The 12,165-nt window shown below is 37.3% G+C and overlaps 1 long non-coding RNA gene across 1 annotated transcript in view; it reads left to right on the forward strand.

Moving 5' to 3' along the window:
- LOC141584815 (uncharacterized) overlaps nucleotides 1–12,165 on the forward strand; it is a 254,402-nt gene that overhangs the window by 161,603 nt on the left and 80,634 nt on the right. Inside the window, exon 3 of the long non-coding RNA XR_012518013.1 lies at nucleotides 5,206–5,298. This is a non-coding gene — a long non-coding RNA (uncharacterized LOC141584815). The remainder of the gene's footprint in view (nucleotides 1–5,205; nucleotides 5,299–12,165) is intronic.

Consider the following 12,165-nt stretch of genomic DNA (forward strand, 5'->3'; position numbering starts at 1 on the left):
GATGGCATTTCATAATGATAAGGAAAAAGCAATTTGCTGATGTAGGTGAGTGCTTTATCCTCTGTGCATGTGTAACCTGAAGAGGGTAAATTACTTTTTCCTGGTACCACTTGGTATCCATGAGGAGGTAATTTGCCTCACAGTGTCAAGACACCCTGCTGCTGTGAAAGTGGTTATACTCTGGCTTGCTGAAAGGAGAGTGTTTGGCTCACAGTTGAGCTGATCCCTTCATAAATGACCCAGGTCAAGGCTGAGATGTTTCAGGACATACAAGCAAGTGCACAAATGAATAGATGCTTTTTTTAAGGAGGGAGTTGCAAGTACGTTTTTTAGCTCCTTCATTGGTTGTTATTTAACTGTACTTTTCCCTTAGAGACAGAGGATTATTAAATTCTAAAATAGTTAAAAGGGAAGTAAATGTTTTTCACTGATTTATAGGACTACAATTCAGTTTTACACATGCCTAGCAGCTAAGTGCTGTGGGAATAATTTCCTCTGTTTGCTGTTTTGAGGCCCCACATCTGAAAAGGGGGCTTTGGTCAGTTAGATACCCCAAAAGAAGCACCTGCCTCTTTAGGATGTTTTTCAACTCATTGTAATGTGACTGGTAACAAGAAAGCATTATAAGCAAAATGCCGTTATTGGGATGAGTCCTTTATGACAAGAAAATTTATCACTGGTCTGGGAATTTATTACTTTTGCTATTTCTTTTCATATAAAACTTTAGGGAGAATAATACTCCCTGAGTGTGAATATTCATGCTTGGGCACCTTTAACCAAATAGTTAAATTGTACAGAGCCACTCAACAGAGTATCTAAAACTCCACTTCAGCACATCTGTCTCTCATAAACTGATAAGACCACACTGCCATTTTTCTGCGTGCTATCTATGAAACTCAAAGGGTTTCACAGCATGGTGTATGTGGGTGGAGTTATGAAATCATTCATTGTTCATTCATTTTATTTACTAAATGTTTTTGGGGAAACTGCCACATGCAAGATATTGTACTTGATGCTGGGGTTAGAACATAAGTAACACAAATGCAATCCTAGTGCTTGCATCTTGGGGCATCTAGTCTGTCTAGGTACAAGAGCATTAGGTAAGAAATCACACAAATAATTAGAATTGCGATAAGTCCCCTAAAGAACAAGTAAAGGGTGCTATAAGAATGTGTACCAGGGAAATAACTTAGTCTGGAGAGTGAGGTGTCAAGAAAAGCTTTGCTTTTTAAACTGGGGGCCAAAGAAAGAATGAGTGGAGATAAGAAGGATGAGGTGGGAAAATTCCCAGTAGAGAAATAAACTTGGGTAGAGGTGCTAAGGGGAGACTAAGCTTGAAAGTAGAAGGGAGTCAGTACGGTACCGAAAATTAAATAAGGGAAGAATGGCTCAAGAGAGGTTTATTAATTTATTCATTTAATAAACATGTATATAGTATTTACTCTGTGCCAAGGAGAGCTCTAAGTGCTTTACAAATATTGAATACTTATAATGGTCTTGCAAGATATGTTCTGTTGTTATCCCCATTTTGTAGATGTGGAAACTGAAGAACAGAAAATCTCATGAGAGCAGGGACTATATAAAGAGACTAAAAAGCCATGTGAAATATTTAAAATCTTGTCATAAGTGCAATAGGAATTTGAGAATGGTTTTAAGTGGTGAATGCCTTCATCGCATTTATATTTTGGCTAGATATCTCTAATCAATGTCTGAAGAAGAAGGTGAGAGGTAAGGAGTGCAACAAGAATGAAAGAAAATCAGGAGCACTGCCACTGCAGTGCTACAGGAGGGAGATGGCACTAAGCAATGCAAAGAGTTGGATGGATGTAAGAAATGTTTTGGAAATTGAACAGGCAGGACTAGAAGATGGAATTGATGTGGTCCAGGGTAGGAGGAAGGGAAGGTCAGGGGTGATTTTTAAAATCTGCATCATAAATAAATATATAGAGAACAATTTGCCAGGTTAGAGAACACAGGCAAAGAAGAACATTTGGCAGCAGGGCAGAAAATAACCACATATTGAATAACAGCCATAATGCATTTGAAGTTTCTAGGATACATTTATGTGAAAATGTTGGATAAATATTTGGATTTGGGAAAATGAAATGCAGAATCAAACTCTGAGAAAAAAATATACATCTTAAAGTTATTTGGCATCTATTTATTAAACTTTTAACTTGTGTGTTTCTTCTCTAGACTCTAATGCAGACATAAGAAATACAAGGCAGTATTTAAGAAGTAAACATGTAATCATACAATCCATAAAAGTAGTTAGAATTTTGAGACCATAAAAGTTCTATACTAATAAAGCATTGTGAATATTAATTCCATCTCTGCATAATTGGTTCAGAGGAAAATCTCTAAGATGAAATTAGGCTGAAGGCAGGCAAGGTGGTGATCAACAGATTCCAAGTCCTGAGTTTATAACTGAATTGTTACTAGCTTATATTTTGAGTTTCCAAATATTTTAACAAAATTTTAAGAGACTTTCCCTTTACACTCACATTAAACTTTAGGAATGTCAATCTCTAACACACTTCACTGAAACCCCACTAAGAGCCCTCTCCTAATATCAAGATCCAGAAAAGAGTGAGGTGTTACTCACATTACATACCTAGCATGTCTGTGTGTAGGCATGTTTTAGCTGGATAATATCCTACACTGATGAGCAATTTAGGCCTTTTGTTTGTTTCTAACATGGCAGGCTATGGAGTAGAGCATCAAATGAGTGGATACCTTTGAAAACAATAACTCCAACTAACTCTGCTTTTTGTTTTTGTTTGTTTGTTTTGTTTTTTGGGGTGGGGGGGATGAAGTCTTGCTCTGTCTCTTAGGCTGGAGTACAGTGGCACCATCTCGGCTCACTGTAACCTTGCCTCCAGGGCTCAAATGATTCTCCTGCCTCAGCCTCCCTAGTAACTGGAACAACAGTCCTGCTCCACCTCGCCTGGCTAATTTGTTGTATTTTTAGTAGAGATTGGAGTTTCACCATGTTGGCCAGGCTGGTATCTAACTCCTGACCTCAAGTGATCCACTCACCTCAACCTCCAAAGTTCTGAGATTACAGGCATTAGCCATTGTGCCCAGCCTAACTCTGCTTTTTGGTAAGCTGTTCTGATGCAACTCATGGCATCTAATAGCATTTTCTGAGAAGACAGAAAAAGCTTTGGAAGTCATGGTCTCTTCAGTCCCATAGTCTGCTTGCTTTATTAACTTTCCTTTCAGTTTACTCCCTCCTGCTTTTATCATGTGACAATTTTGACTGTTCCTAAATCTTGCAACAGGCTCTCTTTTTATTTTTCCCTCCTAGCTCATTAATGGGCTTGGGACATTTTATTGGCATTGGAGCTGAAGAAATCTGTGAAAAAAAAGTCTGTGTGTACATAGACATGTCTGTATGTATATATTTTATATATGTGCATATATTTGTGTAAGTGTACATGTATGTAAAGATGACTGTATCACACATTTATTGAAAGGATAAATTAATGAGCTTGATTTAGTTATTTCATAATACATGCTTTTTTTTTTTTTTTTTTTTTTTTTTTTTTTTTTTTTTCTTTTTGAGATAGAGTTTCACTCTTGTTGCCCAGGCTGGAGTGCAGTGGTGTGATCTCTGCTCACTGAAACCTCCGGGCCCTGGGTTCAAGTGATTCTCCTGAACTCAGCCTTCCAGGTTGCTAGGATTACAGGTGCCTGCCACCACTCCTGGCTAATTTTTTGTGTTTTTAGTAGAGATGGGGTTTCAGCATGTTGGTCAGGCTGGTCTTGAACCCCTGACATTAGGTGATCCAACCACATCAGCCTCCCAAAGTACTGGGAATACAGGCATGAGCCACTGCACCCAGACAATGTATGTATATTTCAAAACAGAATGCTGTGCATTATAAATATACATGTTTTCGTTGTCACTTTAAAAAATGCCAGTAGCAAAACTAGCTTTCCTTTTATTAAATGAGCTGTATCCTTCTCTTCAATGTCGAATGTGGGGGCAGATTTTGAGGGTTTTGAATATGTGCTCTGTGCTCTGTAGACAGGAGGAGGACTACTAAGAAGCCAGCTCTACTTTTGACTCCATGAGGTACCATCTTAGGCTTCAGTTTCCTCAGGAGTTTGGACAAGAGGGTCTGCAAATTTCCTTCTAACTAATGTTCTATTATTCTTTCTTTGAGTAAAAAGATGGATTTATGACAAAATTTAAAAAAGAAAATCAGCTTTTATAAAGGTGTAACTTCTTCCAAAAAAAGACTGCCAATATGAATTGTGAGATAAAGCAGATTGTAGAGCAAAATTGTTGGATTTTTCACAACAAAAATACGTAGAAGCCAAGAGCAATAATTAACATTTCTGAAATATTATGGTACTTTCTCACATTACAGAGTAATACTTGAGACTATGAGGTGAGTAGGAGTACATTTCCTTACCTAGCTAGGGATTTTAGACAACTTAGTATAAGTTGCCTAAAGGTAAGTTGGTAGACCCAAGAATTTTGCCTTCAAATTGCAGGACTCATAGAGAACAATACAACTGTAAATTTAGGCTGGGAGGGGTCAAATTATTACTGGACTTCTGATATCACATTGCTTAGCTTCAAAACACAATTTACATATTTTCATTGATATTTCTATATCATCAACTCTAGAAATATTTGGTTACTGTCTCCAGATTTTAGAATTTTCATTGGACTGTAGTGAGGAACAAAATACATCAGAAGAGGGGAAAAAGATCTGGTGTGGCCTAAGTAGCAGTGATAACACAAACACAATCTATGCTATAAAAAGCAATGAGCTAAACTCAGAAAACATGTGGACAAATAGGACTAGTGTAAGAAAATGACCTAATGGAAAGATGTCAGCAAGTGGCAGAACAAGCACTAAGAAAATTGGACAAGTTCCTCAACATGACATGATTTAAGGACAAGAAGAACTTGAATAGCATGAATTTGGCATTGGGCAGAAATGTGAACTACCAAGAGAGGCAGCTCCCTCAGCATCGCTTCTAGACATTGAATTTGGCAATAAGAGAATGTTAGCTACTCTAGGACATACTCTAGACAGAAGAGGCTCTAAACATTTATAAAAAGCTTCTGTTCATTGTAAAAAGAAAAATGCTTAAAATACATAAAATTTAAAAGAAGTAAAAATCTTTGTAGTATTGCATCTGGGAAGTTAGTTCCTCTTAACATTTTCATATATTACTTTCCAGTGATGAAATAATGAGCTGTAATGTGGAGGAGGACTGACAATTCTTCAAGTGAGAGCGGGGAAGAAAGGATGAATCTGGACGTGAAATTTCAAGGTAGGGCAAGAACTTCTGTTCACCTGTAAAATAGAAAAAAGTTTATTTTCAGTCTCACCATTATTTTCCAAGTGAGGTTATTTTTTTCTATTACTAAACTGTAAGCTTCTCAAGGGCAAGGGTTGTGCCATTTTAATCTTTGATCCGCCAAAGACTATTATAATGGCTCAGCAGACACTGAATAAATATTTGTTGAATAATCGGAGGCAAGTAAGGCATAATAAACACAAAAAACTAGCAAAGCAAAGATCAGAAGGAGCTAGAGTTTAGCATAGTATTTCATGAAAGTGCAACAACCTTGCAAAAGAGCTTGGGAATTAGGGAGGGATAAAAAGGGTTTGACCCAACCCTGAGTAGCAAATGACATATAGACAGCCTGATGTTAACTTCTCCTTAGTAATCTCTAACAGGGATAATTTTTTTTAAAAAAATATTGTTAAAGATTCAGAGGGTACAGTACAAACTTGTTACATGGATAGATGACAGTGTAGTGGTTGGATTTGGGCTTGTATTGAACCCATCATCTGAATAATGAATATTGTATACAAATAGGTAATTTTTCAACCCTTTCCCTATCCCACTGTCCCCTGTTTTGGATTCACCAATGACTATTATTTCCCTCTGTATGTTCATGTGTACCCATTCTTTACCTCTCACTTATAAGTGAAAAGATGAAATATTTTATTTTCTGTTTATGAGTTATTTCACTTAGGATAATGGTCTCAAGCTCCATTTTCTATGTTGCTACAAAAAAGATTTCATTCTTTTTTATGGCCATTTAATATTCCATGAGATATATATCTATATATAGATATCTATATATGCATATATATCTCTATATACATATATATGACATTTATATATCACATTTTCTTTAATCATTCTTCAATGGAACTGAAGTTAGTCCATATCTTTGCTATTGTGAACAGTGTTGTGACAAATATGGAAGTACAGGTGTCTGTTGGTGGAAGTGTAAACTAATTCAACCATTGTGGAAGACAGTGTGGGGATTCCTCAAGGATCTAAAACTAGAAATACCATTTGGCCCAGCAATCCCATTACTGAGTATACACCTAAAAAATTATAACTCGTTCTATTATAAAGACACATGCACACGTATATTTATTGCAGTACTGCTCACAATAGCAAAGACTTGAAACCAACCCAGATGCCCATCAATGATAGAATGGATAAAGAAAATGTGGCACACATACACTGTGGAATACTGTGCAGCCATAAAAAAGGATGAGTTCGTGTCCTTTGCAGGGATATGGATGAAGCTGGAAACCATTATTCTCAGCAAAGGAACCCAAGAAAAGAAAACCAAACACCACGTGTTCTCTTTTACAAATGGGAATTGAACAACGAGAACACATGGACACAGGAAGCAGAACATCATGCATTGGGGCCTGTTGGAGGGTTGGGGGATAGGGGAGGGACAGCATTAGGAGAAATACCTAATGTAGATGACGGGGTGATGGATGCAGCCAACCACCATGGCACATGTATACCTTGTAACAAACCTGCATGTTCTGCACATGTACCCCAGAACTTAAAGTAAAAATAAAATAAAATACTATGTAGGATCATAAAAAAAAAAAAGAAAGTGCAGTTGTCTTTTTTACACAATGGTTTTTTTTTTCTTTCAGTATGTAACCAGGAGTGGGATTACTGGGTGAAATGGTAGCTCTATTTCTAGTTGTTTGAGAATCTCCATACTGTTTTCCATAAAGATTGTACTGATTTCCATTCCCACCGACAGTGTAAACATTCTGTTTTCCCCACATTCTCACCAAAATCTGTTATTTTTGACCTTTAAATAATCGTTATTCTGACTGGCATGAGATTATATCTCATTGTGGCTTTAATTTGCATTTCTGTGATGATTAGTGATGTTGAGCATTTTTTCATGTATTTGTTGGTTGCTTGTATGTCATCTTTTGAGAAATGTCTATGAATGTCCTTTACCCAATCTTTAAGAGGGTTATTTGTTTTTTTTTCTTGTTAAGTTGTTGAGTTCCTTATAGATTCTGAATATTAGTCCTTTGTTGGATGCATAGTTTGCAAATATTATCTCTCATTCTGTAGTTTGTTTACACTGATATTTATTATTATTATATTGGGCTGTGCAGAAGCTTTTTAGCTTAGTTAAGTCCTGTTTATTTTTGTTTTGGTTGCATTTCCTTTTGAAGTCATAGTCATACATTCTTTGCCTTGGCCAGTGTCCTGAATAGTTTCTTCTAGGCTTTCTCCTAGGATTTTTATAGTTTCAGGTCTTACATTTAAGTCTTTAATTCATCTTTAGTTAATTTTTGTATACAATAAGAGACACAGGGCTAGTTTCATTCTTCTGTATGTTGCTATCCAATTTTCCCAGCATAATTTGTTAAATAGGGAGTCCTCTCTCAATAGCATGTTTTTGTCAACTTTGTTGAAAATCAGTTGGTTATGGGTATGCAGCTTCATTTTGGGGTTTTCTATTCTGTTCCATTGATTTATGTGTCTATTTTGTACTGTGCTGTTTTGGTTATTATGACCTTGCAGCATACTTTGAAGTCAGGTGTTATGATGCCTACAGCTTTATTCTTTTTACTTAGGATTGCTTTGGCTGTTCAGGCTCTTTTTGGTTCCATATGAATTTTAGGATTTTTTTTTCTAATTCTGTAAAAATTGATATCCAACAAGGACCTTATAATTAGAAAGGGTAAAAGAGCCGCTTGCAAATGGAGACCCCAGAAGACGACACTTCTCTAATTTAAGTGTCTTGCAGAAAGTACAGATGTAGAAGTATTAGAAGAATTGCAGAAAACAGAAGTGTCAAACTTCTGGAGATGTGGAACACTAAATAATTACTTGGAAAAAATGAATTGCAGACATTAAAGTCTAGATACCAAACTTGATGATTTTCAGCAAAATTCTAGAATAGATGATCAGGCAAAGCTAGACTGGCTTGGTTGAATGCTGGCTCTACTGCTTACTAACTTTATGGCTTTTGGCAAGTTATATAACCTCTCTGTGCCTCAGTTTCCTCAACTGTAAAATCAAAATACTCTTAATATCAGTCTTATAAGGATGTTACAAATATTAAATTCTCTTAAGGCATGTGATTCCAGCCACATAATAAGTCGTTTATAATTGTTACCATTATTAACACTTAAAAATGAAATGATTAGCAATAGAAGATATCTCAACTAAGAATTAATCATACTTTACATAAATATTTTACATTTTTTGAAAAACTTTTTGGGTTGCTTATTCAAGGGTATTTCATACATGTGTCTGGATGACAGGAAAGTCTCTTGAGTCTTTACTGCTTTTCTCATGAGTGTGACAATGGCGTCCTTGTGTGACAGGTGGTTGACTAGGAGAATATAGTAAGAAGGCAAATACTTTAATACACTTTTTGCTCTCAAAACTATACAGAATACTGGGATAAATTTCAGTCAAGATTTTTGCTTGTTATATCCAACTTTATAATAATAAGTTGATCCAAAATTGTTAACTTTTAGAGTTTAAAGGAATTTGAGGGACCTTCCAGTCCAAACATTCATTTTATAGCTGAACATCTGAGGCTAGGAGAGATGTAATGATTTTCCCAAAGGCACACAGCTAGTGTGTACTCCAGCCAAGACTTGAACCCATGTTTTTTGGGTACTAAATGTGTTTGAAGCTAAACTCTGTTAATGGCAGAAAGTCACAGTATAGATCACACTTGTTTCTCTCTTTAGGAGCTGTTTATAGGTGGCTGTTTCCTTACTGCAGCAATACAACATCAAGGTGCTGTTGTTTGTTTGTTTGTTTTTGACAGAATCTCCCTTTGTTGCCCAGGCTAGAGTGCAATGGTGTAATATTGGCTCACTGCAACCTCTGCCTCCCGGGTTCAAGGGATTCTCTTGCCTCAGGCTACCAAGTAACTGGGATTGAAGGTGTCTGCTACCATGCCTGGCTAATTTTTGTATTTTTAGTAGAGACAGGGTTTCACCAAATTGACCAGGGTGGCCTTGAACTGACCTCAGGTGATCCTCAGGTGATCCACCCACCTCAGCCTCCAAAGTGTTGGTATTACAGGCGTGACCCTCTGTGACTGGCCCAATGTGCTGTTAGTACATTGACCTTCATGGTCTAGGTAATGAAGTTACCTGTTCTTACTACAGGCACTGCTTTGCCCACTTACACTCCAGTGGTATTCACTGAGGAGTTTAGATAATATTCTTGAAGCCACGCAGGAGCCTAAGGTTTGGGGCAGATTGAGTGTATTTCTCTGAGTAACACGAAGCACAAGCTTCACTGCCTGAACTGTGAATTCCGAACTTGCACTCAGAATTTTTTTTTTTGTTAAATTTAAATGCCTATAGGATATGCAAGCATCCTCTGATTTGCTAGAGACTCCAGCACCTTTCTGCCTGTTGAAGGAGAATAAGTTGTGATCCAGACATCGAACTCCAGAGGTGTTCCACATGGGCATGCCTTCATCTCCAGACACTTTATTTCACAACCACCATTTCTATTTGTTAGGCTTTTGCCTGTCAGTTTTCCTTAGTCCACCCCTTTTCCCAGCAAGCACCAATCCTCTTCACGCATCTGCATTCTTTCCCTATTGACTTCTGCACATATCATGGCTTCTGCCAGCTGCCAACTGTAATGCTTTTGAGGAGAAGGGTGGGTTCTGGTCTCAGTGCTTGCTATTTTGAGCAAGAATGGGGAGTCCTATGGCTAATGGAGAGGGGCAGGAAAGAGTGGGAAAGCTTCATCTCTGGGTTACAATTAGCCTTTTCTTATAGTATCCAACATCAAACACACTTCACCACAATATGAATTTATTTCTTTTCTGAAATTCTCATTGATTATAAATCAGAAATTCATGTTTTTCAAGTTAACATAATGTTGACACCTCTTCCTGAGAAAAAAAAAATAACCCTGGTCTTTTAATGTTAATAGTGTATTCTATTTCTCACTGCGTTAAGTGTATTTGTAAACTTCTTTGCACTGACTGCCACTGAATAGAACTGCCATTTAAATTAGAGAAGAGCAGTTTGCCCAAGCCCAAACTGCTCTTCTAATCTGAAAGTTAGGTCTTGACTGCAGGAAATGATGGAAGAATTTTGGCTCACATCCACTCTACTATCCTAACCTAATAAAAACTCCAGAAACATGTATTTAATGCCAGTTATGCTCTGGGCACTGTGTTATTTATCTCTGCATTCCCAGTGTCTAAGGCAGAACTTTTGCCCTAGAGGAGATGACAGCATTTCTGTGGTTTATAATTTTATGAAATCCAATGGAGAAGAATGTCAACAAGAGCCAGTGGAGTCTGGGAAAGCTGCGTAAATCAGCTGAAGACTTCAGTGGACTCTGTGGGATTTGGGTGCCCGGAAGAGATAGGGAAGGTGTTCTCTGTCAAGGAAACAGCAGATCTGCAGGCATGGAGATGTGACTGGCAATAGAAAACAGGAATCAGTGGCTTCTAGAGGAAGGTCGGCACAGTATTAACAATAAAAAGTGTAGGTAAGAAAGTCAGGTTCAAAAGTGTATTCTTTTTAAAATTTATTTTATCTTTATTTTTATAGATTTTGGAAGTACAATAGCAGTTTTGTTACATTGATATGTTGCATAGTGGTGAAATCTGGACATGTAGTGTAACCATCACTCAAATAGCGAACATTGTACCCATTAGGTAATTTCTTATCACTCGCCTCCCCTCCCGCCTTCCACCTCTTCCAGTCTCCAATGTCTATTATTCCACCAGAAGTTTATTTAATGAATTTATACAGCTCCAAAAACAAAATTTCTTTGCCTATTCAACATTTCTTGATTATCTTCTGTTTGTCAAGCACTGTTCTAGGGTTTTAAAATAAAGAGGTGGTTAAGACACAGTCTATTCTATTGAGCATCATACAGTCTAATGATGATAATTCAAGATCTCTCCAAATGCAACAAGGAGCACCACTTCCAACTCCAGCACACTTTTGGAAGATGACAGAGAATAAGTCAGAGAGAGCAGAGATTGAGTAGAAAATAGTTGTTGAGCTATTTAAAAAAAAACTGCCCCAAGCCCATATCATGGCCAAACCTTTTCTAGGTATCACAAGATAAATCATACCACCTAGCATACCTTCCATTTTGTTAGCATTTATGCATTCACTCATTTTTAATGTAAAATTTAAAATTGGATGCCTATCATATGTCAGGTATGATGTTAAATTCTGGGAATTCAGAAATGACCAAAATAGACTTATTGCATCTCCTTCCTGAGTGTATCATCTGTCATGGCTGGAGAATGTACTGTATTATGGGACTACATGAGAGACACCTCACATAGATTTTGGAAGGCAGGGTGGGGAGAAATCTAGGAGGGCTCCTTAAAGGAATCAAAACTGAGGATAAGCTAAAGTTTTTTAGACAAAAATAAGGTGAAAATTGTTCTAAACATGGGGAAAAGCATGTAAGAAGAGGAGAGAAGGTAAGATACATTTGATGGAATTCAGGGAAGTTCATTGTAACATGAATAGTCCAGGCCTTCTTGCTTTATCGCTAAAGGCTATTCCCATGTAGTGATATATTCAAAAGACACAAAATGCTAGTACCAAAATAGCCTGGAATTGTAGTCAGTCACATAACACGTAGAAAACTTTCTAAGTGTCTTTGACATTATGGTTCTTAAAGTTCCATAGAAGCAGAGCCTGAGGCAGGAATCTGGGTGCAGGTGATTCATTTGGGAGTGTGCTTCAAAAGAACCTGTAAAGGAAGCAGGATGATCAGGAAATTGAGCTGAGCAAGCATGCTGTTTCAGGTGAGATCTAGCCCTGCAGATCCAGTGGGGAAGGGCTCTGTAGTATAAACCACACCAGAGAGCTGCCCCTCACCCTT

This window comes from Saimiri boliviensis, chromosome 6, assembly GCF_048565385.1.
Source record: "Saimiri boliviensis isolate mSaiBol1 chromosome 6, mSaiBol1.pri, whole genome shotgun sequence".
Taxonomy (NCBI): domain Eukaryota; kingdom Metazoa; phylum Chordata; class Mammalia; order Primates; family Cebidae; genus Saimiri; species Saimiri boliviensis.